Consider the following 13,040-nt stretch of genomic DNA (forward strand, 5'->3'; position numbering starts at 1 on the left):
TGGTCGTTAATTGTCAATTTACTTGTACTTGGTTGTCGTTCATCCACAGTAGGAGATGCGGGGAATTCGTCTAAATTGTCGTAGTCATATTCTTCTATAACTTTAAACGCCACCTAATTAAACATTTTTTTATTTTAAGATTTCACTTGGTTTGTGAACTTCGAGATATCGGTAACTTTTGATAAAATAATAGAAGATTCGTCAGTTAAATTAATGTTGTGTCTGTTTTGACTTGATTAATACATTCCATCGACCAATCAGCTCGGTGATTGTTTCAAATTCTAACCAATCAGACTATTTTTTAGGTGATTAAAAGCTAGGTAGCTCTAGCTTTTTATCAGCGATTAAACGCTAGGTAGCTTTTTATCAGCGATAAAAATGCTTGTAGGAAATAAAATATAGTGGTTGTGAAATTTACTGTCTTGTATTAATCTGCCTAAAATACACTCGATCTTGGTTTTAAATCAGGATAATTTTATTTTTAATTCACTCAAATTTTATTGCCTCTCCTGGAAAAACTCTAAAGCTAAAGCTCTAAAGCTGTCGCGATTTTATCACGCTTTTGATCTGATCTCTAGTTTTTCCGTTGCAACAAAACTTTCGTGTAAAAATAAAATTATCGGATTAAAAATCAAGCTCTTGTGTATTTACTCCCGAAAAAGTCTCTGTACTCGTAGCATAATTTTCGAATGGCTTCATTTTCTTCACGGTTGCAATGATTTAAACGGAGGTTTTTTTAATTTTATTTTTGTAAATTGCCAATATACTGATTTAATTCAGTATCGGTTTGCATTTTTTCCACAAAATTAAGTTCGTTAATATTAAAAAATTCGATGCCTAGACACTGGTTAACTTTTATTTGAATGGGGTGTTTATTTGAATTTGTTATAGACATTATTGCATGATTGATTCTACTCTATCTTGATATTTTTGGTACTCTAAATAACCTACTTGATTTTTTAAATGGGAATTGCACTTATTCATAGGTATCTTATAGGACAGGGACTATCCATGGTTTTATATGAGTAACGTTCAACATAGAGACAAGCTGAAATTTGGCAAGGTACTTTGTTATAAGGGTCTAAACATCTTCTTCTATAGTTTGGGCCCGATTGTTTTCAAATTGGATGGCGTCGTCGAAGAGATCGGCCGCCCAAAAGTTGCCTTTCGGATAAAAAAATTGTACTTGCAAAATTTTTCTAAAAAAAAACTTAAAAAACTTGTCCACTTTTGAAAAATTTTGCCAGTGCATTTTTTGTCAGTTTTTTTATGCTATTTCCATTGATGCATAGTAAAGATATGGTTTCCATTTGAAAATTTCAAGTTTTGTGACCAAAAACCCTGCCAAAAACCGATTGTCAACCTTGAACGATTATTCGTATTATTTTCGAATCACATTTGAAAATCACATAGCGTGGATTTTTAGCTGTCCATTCGTAAAAAAAACATTTTGCTAAGTTGTCAGACAACAGTGATATGGCTAATGTACTGAACCTCTGAAACTGTGAAATATCAAAGATGTTAAACTTCTAAACCATGTCAGTTAGACATATAGCATCATATTGACAAAATCATACTGATTTTTTATGAGGAATTCAAAAATGGCATCAGAGAAGATAGTCCCATTTGCAATAAAAAAGTTTTAGTATCGTTCTGATACCACCGGAAAAACGGCCATCTTGAAAATATGCTTAAATGATTCCTTTTCATCGATTATTCAAAAAAGGCAATGGGTCCCGAATTAAAATTCCAAACCGTTCCTGAGATACTTCTAATGTTGCACTTAAAACACCACCCTGTACAAACATGATAGAAAAATTAACTTTTAAAAACGTTAAGTTGCCCCCCACCCCTTTTTGAAAATTTGTCATGGCTTAACCGTGATGGCGCAAGATTTAATTCAAGTGGCTCAATTAAGCGCATATATCCAGATGTATCAGATGGCATAGATAGCGGCGACAAAATACGGCTAAACGGACTACGGAGGATGAGGTGCCGGAAAAGTCAAGACACCCACGATTGGAGTGGGGGTGGCTGCTTAGAGTTGGGGAGGAGGGGTTGATTTCGAAGACCCCCTTACAGGAGGCAGTATCAAATTCATCATGTTTTAGGCAACCTTAGTGAATAGTTTCCGGCGTTTAATATATTAACCACTTGTTTTATTCTACTGGGAATAATATAGTCATAATAACTTTCATTGGATTTCTTTTTCATAGTTTTGATAGGTACTTTAACGCATGGCATTACAACTTTGCATTGATATCTACATTCGCTTTAAGTTGTTTCAAATGAGCCATACCAATTATACCATCGTATTTGTTACTAAAATTGAACAAATACAATTTATGTGTTTCTTTTAAATTGAAAATCTGAAGATCGGTATTTCCATCACTTCATTATGATACGTTATGTTATGGGCGGTTTAAACATTGAAATCTTCGTTTTAAAAAATCTATACGATAAAAGGGCTAAGCTAATTTTGGGTTTACTATACTTCTTGAACTACCTATATCTATGAGAAAATTTGCATGGCCGGTTTGATAAAAATTTTCATGTGAAAGTTCTTCTGTAATGTGATTTGCGGGTGGATTGTTATAATTATTGTTGTCGTCTGCAGTAACATGATATTGAAAATCATTATCTTCATCCACAGAACTATTTGTTGCTTGGGAATCATAAAAACCGTTGTATGAATTTTCGGGGTGATCATAAATCGAATATTGATCAGGATAATTTGAGTGTTGGTCATAGAAATTGGAATTTTCGTAATTATTTAGTATCTTGTACCTACAAATAGTTGGTTAAATATGAAATTCCCAGGGGGTTGAATTTTTGTATTGCCTGAAGATGTATCCATCGGTTCTGGTTGGTGATTTGCATTAGGTCGATTTTGGTGGTTAGTTTCGGTATAGGAAACGAATTGTTGTGCTTCCAATACATTTTGCGTGTATTGCATAGGTGCTCTGGGTGTAGTAGTTTTCTTCTTCAATTAATACCGACATTGCTTTTCCCAAATTTTATGGATTCCTAAGTCTTTATTCTGAATTTGGCCCCTTAATCCACAGATAAAAGTTTTAAAGATACTAATTCGTCGCAATTTTTCAATTTTAGGATGGCCCAACATTACTGAAGGTGGTATAACCACATAAAACGTCCGCTTGAGCTAGTTGACACAACAATATCAATATTTTTTCAAATTTTTCGTAGTCTGAAACAGCTTTCTAACAGACTTGGGTACAAGCATTGATTAAAAATTGATATTTATAATTCACATATATGTAAAGTAGCTACCTACTGCATTTGCAGTTTAGTTACCTAATAATTGTGGAAATAATGCAATCAATCTTAAACAATTTTTTTACTGTACTCCATTTAAATTAAAAATCAAGATTCTTGGATTAAATTTCCGACCGTCAGCGCTTAAGTGAAAAAGGAATTAGCTCCCTGCACTGTCGCCGGAAAACACGAAGATAATATAACATTTTATTGAATGCGCGTTCTTTCGAAAAGTTCATTAAAAGAAGCGGGCACCTAACGCGATCATTTGCCCTTATCGATTCTGTGCAACAACTCAGAAAATCAAAAATAAACATAACATTAAATGAGAGAGGTCGGATTGAATTCGCCGACGAGCTTTCATTTTGTCTAATATTCCGATGAACTGAAAACAAAAAGAAAAAGCTCACGGAGGAAAAGACGAGCTCGTTATACATTTCGTAAATTGTATTATTTTTGTCTTTCTGCGTCTCCATTTCCGTTAATCTTTTACAAACATGCAATTAAATGTGCCGTCATTATGTAGCGTTCTTGCATTTAAATTTAGTTCCCGATGGAGTTGGGATCTGAAACGTATCTAATTTTTGCAATTTTTAACGAAAGGAATTACATTTTTTATTTTTTGTCGGCGCGAGATTGTACCTTGTCGAGTTAACGAGCAGTGATGAAGTCCTCTAGGTTGATGTTACTCAAGGGATGACTGTAACACACCCGTTTACGCCCTCTGCGCCTATAGACGATACTTTATGGATAACTTTGCCACTGATAAAACTTCATTTACATACCCGTAATGTATTTTATGGATATGATGTATGTATTAGATTTCGTTGAGGATGTAAAATATGCTCGAAATTTCATTTGCAAAAAAATGCGCGGAGCCTCTTCCATTTTACGACGATATTCATTAAAGCGACATTTTGAAAAAAGGCCCATAAAGATTATGTCGTTTAAACATGAAAAGACACAATTTAGGTGACGTTAATGTATTTCAGTTTTTGTTTTTTTGATTACGTTCTCGTCATAACGATCGCATCTATATTCAATTATTTCGAGAAATAACGACCCCCTTTTCCGTCCTTTATTTATGTTCATAACGAATTCATTTAAATGTCGCGTGCATATTCGGAAGGTAATCGGTTTGATATCGACGTTGTCGATGCCTAATGGAAATTTGATTATATTCCGAGCTTTTTCACCGTTTCTAAATTAATTATTAGCGTTAATGGTATAATTATATGAAGCTAATGAGCGCATCGAATCATTATATTTATATTCCCAATGAGAATTAGAGAGTACGTCTCTATTTTATTCAGCTACTTGAAGGGGATAATTATAAAATCCTTGTGGAATTGATTTCGGGAACGATAGAAGCGAACGCCGAGGTGAAAGATAGGCACCTAAAATCGTAGGATGAAATATAAATCTCCATTTCAAATATACGCAATATGGGTAAACATTAAGGCAAAAATGAGGTTGGATTGCAAAATTACTTACACCAGAAAAACTCTTCTCTTTTTCCAACCCTAAAACACAAAAACCACGCCCACAAGCTTTTTTTGCCAGATGCAATTCAGATATTGAAGAGATGCCTTTGAAGGGTGGTGCTTCGGAGGGGAAATAAACCTAGAGTATGAGAGCCAGGATTCCTATGTCTTCACTTTTCACACACTTGAAGGGCAAATGGAAGGTGCGTTGACGCCCATAACTATCGTGCTCTCATGGTATTTTCACAAGTTTATGGCATTAAATCCAATCGTTTCTAGGTATAGGTACAGTAACTCAATTTAGAACAGTGCAGGTTACAGCAAAGTATCTCGTTTTTGATTGGTAGTTCGTTCTGGTCGCCATATTGGGGCTAAAATGCTATAGGTACTTTAATATGAGTTTACACTTTTCTTTGTGTTCTTGCGAAATTCTGTGAATAAAAGCGCTGCTTAAGGTAAAATGTATATTGTGGACACACGACATATTCAAATACAGTTACTGTAGGTATAGGTACTTACATATTTACCGCGTAGTTAAGTCTATAAAAGTAAGATTTTAGAAAATAACTTGGACAGATTATCTTTAAATATTTAAGTAACAAAGAATTCAGTGAGATTTTCCTACCTAGTTACATTACCAGATACATTTTATGAAAGCTAATAGTTTTTTGCTGTAGAACGATAAAGAAACTCCTTAAAATATGCATAATCATGTTTCGTGATTAGCAGATAGATAAGGCAGGTCATTATTATTTGTCATTCCTTCGTGGTGCCCCTTTCATATGCTCTACACCGTTTTTGGATAGTATGGCGAGACCAAGCAAGACCAAACGAGACGAGACGAGACTGAACCAAGACGAGACGAGACCTTGGAAAGTCTCGTCTCGTCTCGTCTCGCGGCAACACCAGGCGCAATTTGAAAAATTTGACGAGATTCAAATTATCGTGCTTGTCTTTCCCAAAACAATTTTTATTTACGGCTTACATATATTGCTGTGTTTATTTCGTCTGACAAGATGAAATTTTCGGACATCATAATTAAGATGGACAAGGGCCGTCTCCTTTTCTGTAATTAACGTTCATAATTAAATTATTAATTTGTCGTTCATCTATGTGACGGCACGGAAATTATTGTCATACGAGAAAGCGGTCAAGGTTGTTTTTGTTTACTTTTTATTTTATTTAACGTAAAAATTTCTGAGAATTTTGTATTGGTCTTTATCTGTTATCAATTGTAAATGCTTAATTTAATTGAGAGGTGGATGTGATTTATTGCCTTTTCTGTATAGTTAAAGAGATGAAATTTTATTTTTCCTAGCGTTTTAATTAATTAATGTCTGATAAGAATTTGTTTAGTAAAATTATTCGACCCCTTTTGACGTAAGTTGAGGGGATATTTTCTGTTGTCAGCTGTATATGATTGGTTGTTATAATTTTGATTTTCGGAAGAAGGGTTTCGCTTTATATAATAATAATAATAATAATAATAATAATCTTTATTTCCTGTAGACATATAAAAATGTATAGGACACGTCAGTAACAATAACAAACAACATAAATAGCAATAACATGTGAGTTGGATATTATCACAGTCTACATAGGTACGTGAAGTATGTTTGATATTATATTGTCAAATAATGGCTAGCTAGAAGATCAAGGTAAGTTCTTGTGAATGAATTCCGTAATCGAATAGTATGAGTTGTGATGTAAAATATCTTTAATTATTTTTTTGAATGGTTTTATTTCATATCTACATATATCTTTGGGAAGCAAGTTATATAACTTGCGTCCCATATAATAAGGGGATTTTTCATAAAAAGTGTGGGAGTGCTTGAAAGTTGAAATTTTATGTTTTCCTCTGGTGGATAACATTCGGAAAAGGGAGAGCGGAGCTTTATGCCACGTTTAGGGCCATAATGCGGCCAAATTAAATCAGCTTTTGGCCTAGTACGTTCGGTTGTAGTTTTAAATCGCGTTTAGCGACAGTCTACGTTGAAATTTTAAATCAGCTGTTTGCCATGAGTCACAGCCAACTCATTTTCATCTGAAGTCACGGCCAGTATTGAAAGTTTGGTCTTATGTGAATTGGAAGAAGTTTCGTGGGTGAATCCGGAAGCCGAATTCGCGGCTAATTATTTGTCTACGTTGTGAAGCTTGAAGTTTTGGCCATCTAAAAAGGTTTTGCAAGGAGAAGTGTCTGTCGGCGCCCCCATCGTTTGTTGTCAACCTGACTCAGTTGTAAGTTTGAGTTTTTTTATTAGAACGTCCTTGTCTACCCGAAAAGAAGATGCTGCGATTACCCGGTCGTTCAAGTGTAATTGGTTAATTGAAAATTGTTTTTGTGTTTTGTGTAAGGATACCGTTTATTTGGATTACAATTTCCGGACATGTAATGTAAGTAATTAAGTTTTAATTTTAGTCTATTTGTAATAATTGTTTGTGTTCCTTGTGTGATGGGATTGTGAGCAATAAAATAATTGTGTTAACTGAAAATAGTCCTCCCAGAGTCCATACACAGATTGTCTCTGTCACTATCAGTCCATATTCTCGCTTAACCACCTTTCCAGGTATGACATGACCCCAATAACCATTTCTGTGCAAAATCGATCTGGATCGATATCCGATGTCTGAAAGGTTCCACCCTGTATATACAACGACGATACATACATTTTTGAGAGTTGGCAACCATGCAATTTTTAGGAGGGGAAAACGATTTGCGCCATCTGGAGAGCACGAACGGGGGTTACGTTTGGCATCTTCAATGAATAAAGAATACCAGGAAGAAGCATTACTCAGGTTGTATACAAGAGAGAGTGCGACGGAAGTCGGCCATTTGCAAAAGCCACTTATGACTCATTTTTGTTGTGGTTTTTGCAGTGACATAAAATAATGGTTAATTGTTGTGCTTGTGGTTGCTCCAAAACGGAAAAAAATAAAAGTTTGGGAATTACATTTCATGTGTAAGTATTGATACCACTATTATTTTTATATAGTACATGTAAATTTACAAATTTTTTATCGGAATGTAGTTTGAGGTTAGTTAAACAAAAGTCATAGGCGGATTAGACACATATGGGGGTTTAGATTGTTTTCGTGAAAATTTTTTATAATTGTATCCTTCTACAACTGTAAGGTAGGTACGCCACTGGAACAGGAAACTACTGTCCGCCATTTGCAAAAGCCATCGCGGTCGCACGTATATTGTTGATATTCTCCTTCCTGGTATTCTTTATTCATTGGGCATCTTGTCCGATGATCTGATCTTGAATGGCGGTCGTTTTTTTAATGCAGGTAGTAATCTTTGCATTTCTTTATATCGTATTTGTGTTTTGTATGCCGCATTTTATATTTTTTGTGTTTCAATCTTTGTTTTTGAAATTTACTTGGTTTAATCGCAATACAGAATGACATGTTTCATACCGTTATCCTTTTGTTTGTAATTGTTTACGTTTTTGGTGTAATCCTTGCTTAATTTATGTTTATTGATGTTGATTACTTGGTCTAGTCCACACTCATATAAGTTTTAATCATTTTATTTTAATATGTGGAAATTACCGATTCGTTTGATCTATGTACTGACTTGTTGTTTGTAACTAACATTTTCTCCGTGAATGAAACAGTCACGGGGGTGGTAAAAACTGTATTCAAATTGAGTTACGACACCTAATTCCGTGATTGTCTTCTACATTCAATTGTAGGCTCGAAACCCCGAACGAGGAGCGACGCTACCTATCTTGCGGGGGCGAGATTATGCTAATCAAAACTCACATCCGGTACTCTTCACCCTTTCTCAGAATTTAGGTACCTGCTTACCTGCCCCATTGTTCCCAAGATTTGTTTTTAACCATGGGTGTAACCAACTTGGTGTACATGCATTTACTATCTTTGTTAATTGCTGCTCAAATTTGATAATTTTACAAATCATTTTGAACTAATTTGTGGACTGTATTAATCAAACCCTATTCCCGAATTAAATGCTCCTTTTTTTTTAATTATGACAGAAGGTTCATATGAACTCAGCAGAGCATTACCTTGAGAACCCAAGAAAATGAAACGTGAACTAACTATAATTAGGTGCTAATTAAGTGTCCTATTCCCGAATTAAAAGCTCGTTTTTTTTTTTAATTATGAACCTGGCAGAACGTGTAATAATTTAAAGAAAAGGAGCATTTAATTCTGGGATAAGTGCCCTCACTTAATTAACACCTAATTATAGTTAGTTCGCTTTTCATTTTCTTGGGTTTTAAAGGTTGTGTTCTGCTGAGTTCATATGAACCTGGCAGAACATGTCATAATTTTTAGAAAAAAGGGAGCATTTAATTTGGGAATAGGGCACTTAATTAGCACCTAATTATGCAATATGTTTGATTGTGTTCTGCTGACCTTGCTCTGCTAGGTTCATGGACATGAGACTGCTTTAGGAGGATACTGGGAATGTATTGATGATACACATTCTGCTGTACTTTCTCTCCAACTATGACATCCTCTTCCTTTGCTGACTTCTGCCTATTAATAGGTGAGCACATAATTCGATTATGACAGCGGTTGCATGACTCACATTGGACTTTTTTCTTGCATTTACTGAAAGGGTGGCCAATTTTCAAACATCTGGAGCAAACCTTTTTCTCAATCTTTACCTTGTGCTTATCCCATACGTCATTTTTTCACTTTCCAACACAGTAGTGATTTTTATAACAAAAAAATGCAAAAATCTTCCCTTACCACATTTGATAACAATATTCTTGAATATTGCGTTTCTTTTGGGGTTCTCCCCTTCAACCAGTACATTTTTATAGTTCTTATGGTGGCGTATTTAACTGAAACTCTTCAGGTGCACGTAAAATCCGCTTTCAATTTTTACTTCTTAAAATCTTCAAAAAAATCCGCCATTGATTTCCACGAGAATACCCAGTAAATTCTCCTCATCAAATTTGGCGGGTGATGTTATTTTTCAAATTATCCTGCCTGTCTTTCCCAAAAATAAAAATAAAGTAACAGACGCAACTGGCAAATCGTCAAAGGCGGAGAGTGACACGGATGCTCGTAACTTCTTTTTAAAGACGACTCAGAGGGAAAATAATAGAAGGTACTGTCGTGGAATGGGAAAAAAGTATATCCCTACAAATTGCTCTATAAGTCAGAAGAAGATGGAATCGGTTACAATGAAACTTCAGCACGATCGAGTTGTCTTGCTTGATGCCCCAATCAATTATCATTTATGAGAAATTGCTTTTATAACTTTTTCACTTTCGTTTCATCGCGTGAACAATATGAGGAATATAGCCGACTGTGTAGCTGAGTGGTAGAGCGTAGGGCTACATATCCGGGAGGTCGGGTGTTCGAACCTGGGCTGGGGTAAGAATTTTTAATCTGTGGTAGAAATGGGAATTTCCTTATTTGTAAAAAGAATTATGCGGGTCACTATGTAATTGGGCGAAAGCCTGTTGAGAGCCCAGAACAAGAGAGGGGCAATAAATAAATGAGAACTGCGAGGAAAAGGCATGTGCCATTATGGCAGCTGCTAAAAGTTGCGACTCCAAGCCAAGTTTTACGTTTCACTCTTTATCGCAGTTTTGCGAGCAACTTAAGTTGAATTTGTTTTATCATTGAATCCCGCATTTGTTTATAAAACTTGATTGCTGTGCTACTTTACATCTCTTTCACGTGTTTAGTCGACTATTATTTAAGGCATATGAACGGGTGGTAGCTTCAGGCATATTAACAAGCCTATTAAATCTGCATAATTGAGTTCATATCACGAAACACGCACCCAATCCTTGGCTAACAACAATGGAAAATATTTTGTGTTCTTTTTAATAATACCTTCGGCAGGTCGTCGCCATTTTGTATTGCCTAAGCACTTAAATTGCCACCTTCGAAATGACTTTTCACACAATTAGAACGCGCGGTAATATTTGACATAGTCTAAAACGTAATTGTTTGAAATTGGAAGGGCGGGTAATGCAAACTGAAATTACACGATACGTTGTCATTGAAGCGGTAATTCTCCCCCGTCGACGTCTACTGTCAACTTTACTTCCTACGTGTATTATTAATTGTTACACTTTGTGCTTACTTTGATGTATTAAAGGTATTAAATACACATTTAACTCCCATACTCGAGAAACTAAAATGATAATAAGGTACCGACGTAATTACATTTTCTAACAATGTAACGCTTTAAGTAACGTAATAAAGTCCCTTAATTAGATCGATTTTTATGATTCCCATTCTGTCAGTGGCTGGCAATATAGTTTTAATCCTCCTCAGTCGGATCCTAAGGGCGACACATTCGCCCCTTCGAAGCTCCTTCCGGATAAAACCGTGGGAGAGGAGTAATGGACAAAATGGGACTTTGTCGTAAAAGTTAAAAGTTTTTATGCGAAAAGCTCTTTAACGGGAGGTTGTTAAATATTCACTATGCCTAATTGTTGATCATTTATTCACTATGTGCTCAAGAAGCTTTTATATCGTAAAAGATAAAATTACTCGCGTTCAAAAAAAGTTTATTAGAATTACCTACCATTAGTTGAGGAATTATTTTTTATGCCGTTTTTTTTAATGAAAGTAATATGCCTATCAAAGCTACGACTGAAATGAGCTTAAAGCTCACCCATTTGCGTTACTTATACAAATTTTGTTACAATAAACAACTTATGTCATTTGTCTTTTTCAAAAGTTTAAAAAACTCATCTCATCATTTGCATGGTAATTGCGTTACTACTATCTACGAGTATACCACGAACTTTAGTGCCCCAAGACAAAAAGGTCCATGTTTTTCGCGTCTATTTCGAGTGTTGATAATGCGTTTTGCTTACGGACATTATAATTAGTAAAGTTAGTACGGGTTCCTTTCGATCTAATTACGTGGAATAAATTTAATTTACAGTTACAAAGGAGAAATGAAGTTAAGAATTGCGTGCTTAAGACAAATGAGATTCAACAGCGTTTTTCCCTCAATGGAGTGGTAAAAAGTAAAGTACTCAACTTCTCTTCACCGCTTGATTAGATAACGCAAAATGTTACGTTTGGGTCGAGTTCTCAGCTTACTACTTTCTAGGTTTTTCCGTTTCTTTTACCTCACCTTAACAACGTAGCTGACAAATGTATAATAACGAAAAACTTTCCTTCGTCTCAAATTAACTTTAACTTTTCCATTTCGAAAACTTTGAATTATTACGGCGGTAACGTGATAAAATTGCAATCTGCTTATTTGCTTCTGTACCGATGCGGCAAGGAACGCCGTGTCGATCTTCGGTAATCCTATACTATTTTTATTTGTTTCCTTTTTCGGTAACATTTCAATTTTGTAGTTTTATATGATGGTGGCAGGATATAGCCTGTCGATTCCCAAGTGCTTTTGTAGCTTGCAACCCATTTTTGCTATGAAAACTATTATATTCTTATGACAAAATTATCCTCTCACCCACATTCGTATTATTGCAGATCAATGGATTACAAAAATCTATGTAAAAAAGTTCAATGTAAAATTTACTTATGACGATTCTCTCATCTTTCATCGGTGTAAGGGTAGCTTATTAATTTGGAATTATTTTTTTCGAATTTTTATTTGTTGAGATTTTACAGATTCGCTAGACGGGCGTATTATTATTTATGTTTGATAGAGGGGAGTATACAGGGTGGTCGTAGTATAAGTCAAAATTTTAGTAAATTGAGATTTATGTGGAAGTCGTAGTTTACATTTTAACACATATGTAATATTTAAATCTGTGATTTCAACTTTAGCAATCATTTTCTGTCTACGTATTTAAATTCTATAGCGCGTTGACCTCATAATGAGTTCCGGAAATTGTTGACTCCAACCTGTCGACGATAATAGTAGATAATGCCCAGCTTAATAACTTTTGCGCTCTCTAAACCGCGCAGCATCAGGAATAGATCTTCTGTATTGTAAGAATGCAATTTTGCTTCGTTACAGGTTTTACAGGGGACGCGTATGAGATCTGGGACACGTGGAGAGTCAACTGAATTCTAGGACTTGAATTTATGTCGATCGACGAATCCAGTCTTATCTGATTTCTGTTTCAGGGATCTCGTAGCTCTAAGGCTTCGGCTGAAAGATGATAGAGGACTGAGCTTTTCCAACTATATCTGGCGTTCCGCTGCGGGTCCTGTAGGTTTCGGAATTTCCGGATCCACTGACTGGGACTTTCTATGCGGCAAAACCGTCATTGGATGGGTCACCTTTGCACTCTCGGAAAGCAGGGCAGATGGAAGAAGCGGTCGCATTAGTAAGCGAGAACACCTTCGTGGAACTCA

At 35.4% G+C, this 13,040-nt stretch overlaps 1 long non-coding RNA gene across 1 annotated transcript in view; it reads left to right on the forward strand.

Annotated features, from left to right (window-relative positions):
* LOC116178956 overlaps window positions 1-13,040 on the forward strand; it is a 37,117-nt gene that overhangs the window by 16,416 nt on the left and 7,661 nt on the right. The window contains exon 3 of the long non-coding RNA XR_004146924.1: window positions 12,810-13,012. This is a non-coding gene — a long non-coding RNA (uncharacterized LOC116178956). The remainder of the gene's footprint in view (window positions 1-12,809; window positions 13,013-13,040) is intronic.

Source organism: Photinus pyralis, unplaced genomic scaffold, assembly GCF_008802855.1.
Source record: "Photinus pyralis isolate 1611_PpyrPB1 unplaced genomic scaffold, Ppyr1.3 Ppyr1.4_LG8, whole genome shotgun sequence".
Taxonomy (NCBI): Eukaryota; Metazoa; Arthropoda; class Insecta; order Coleoptera; family Lampyridae; genus Photinus; species Photinus pyralis.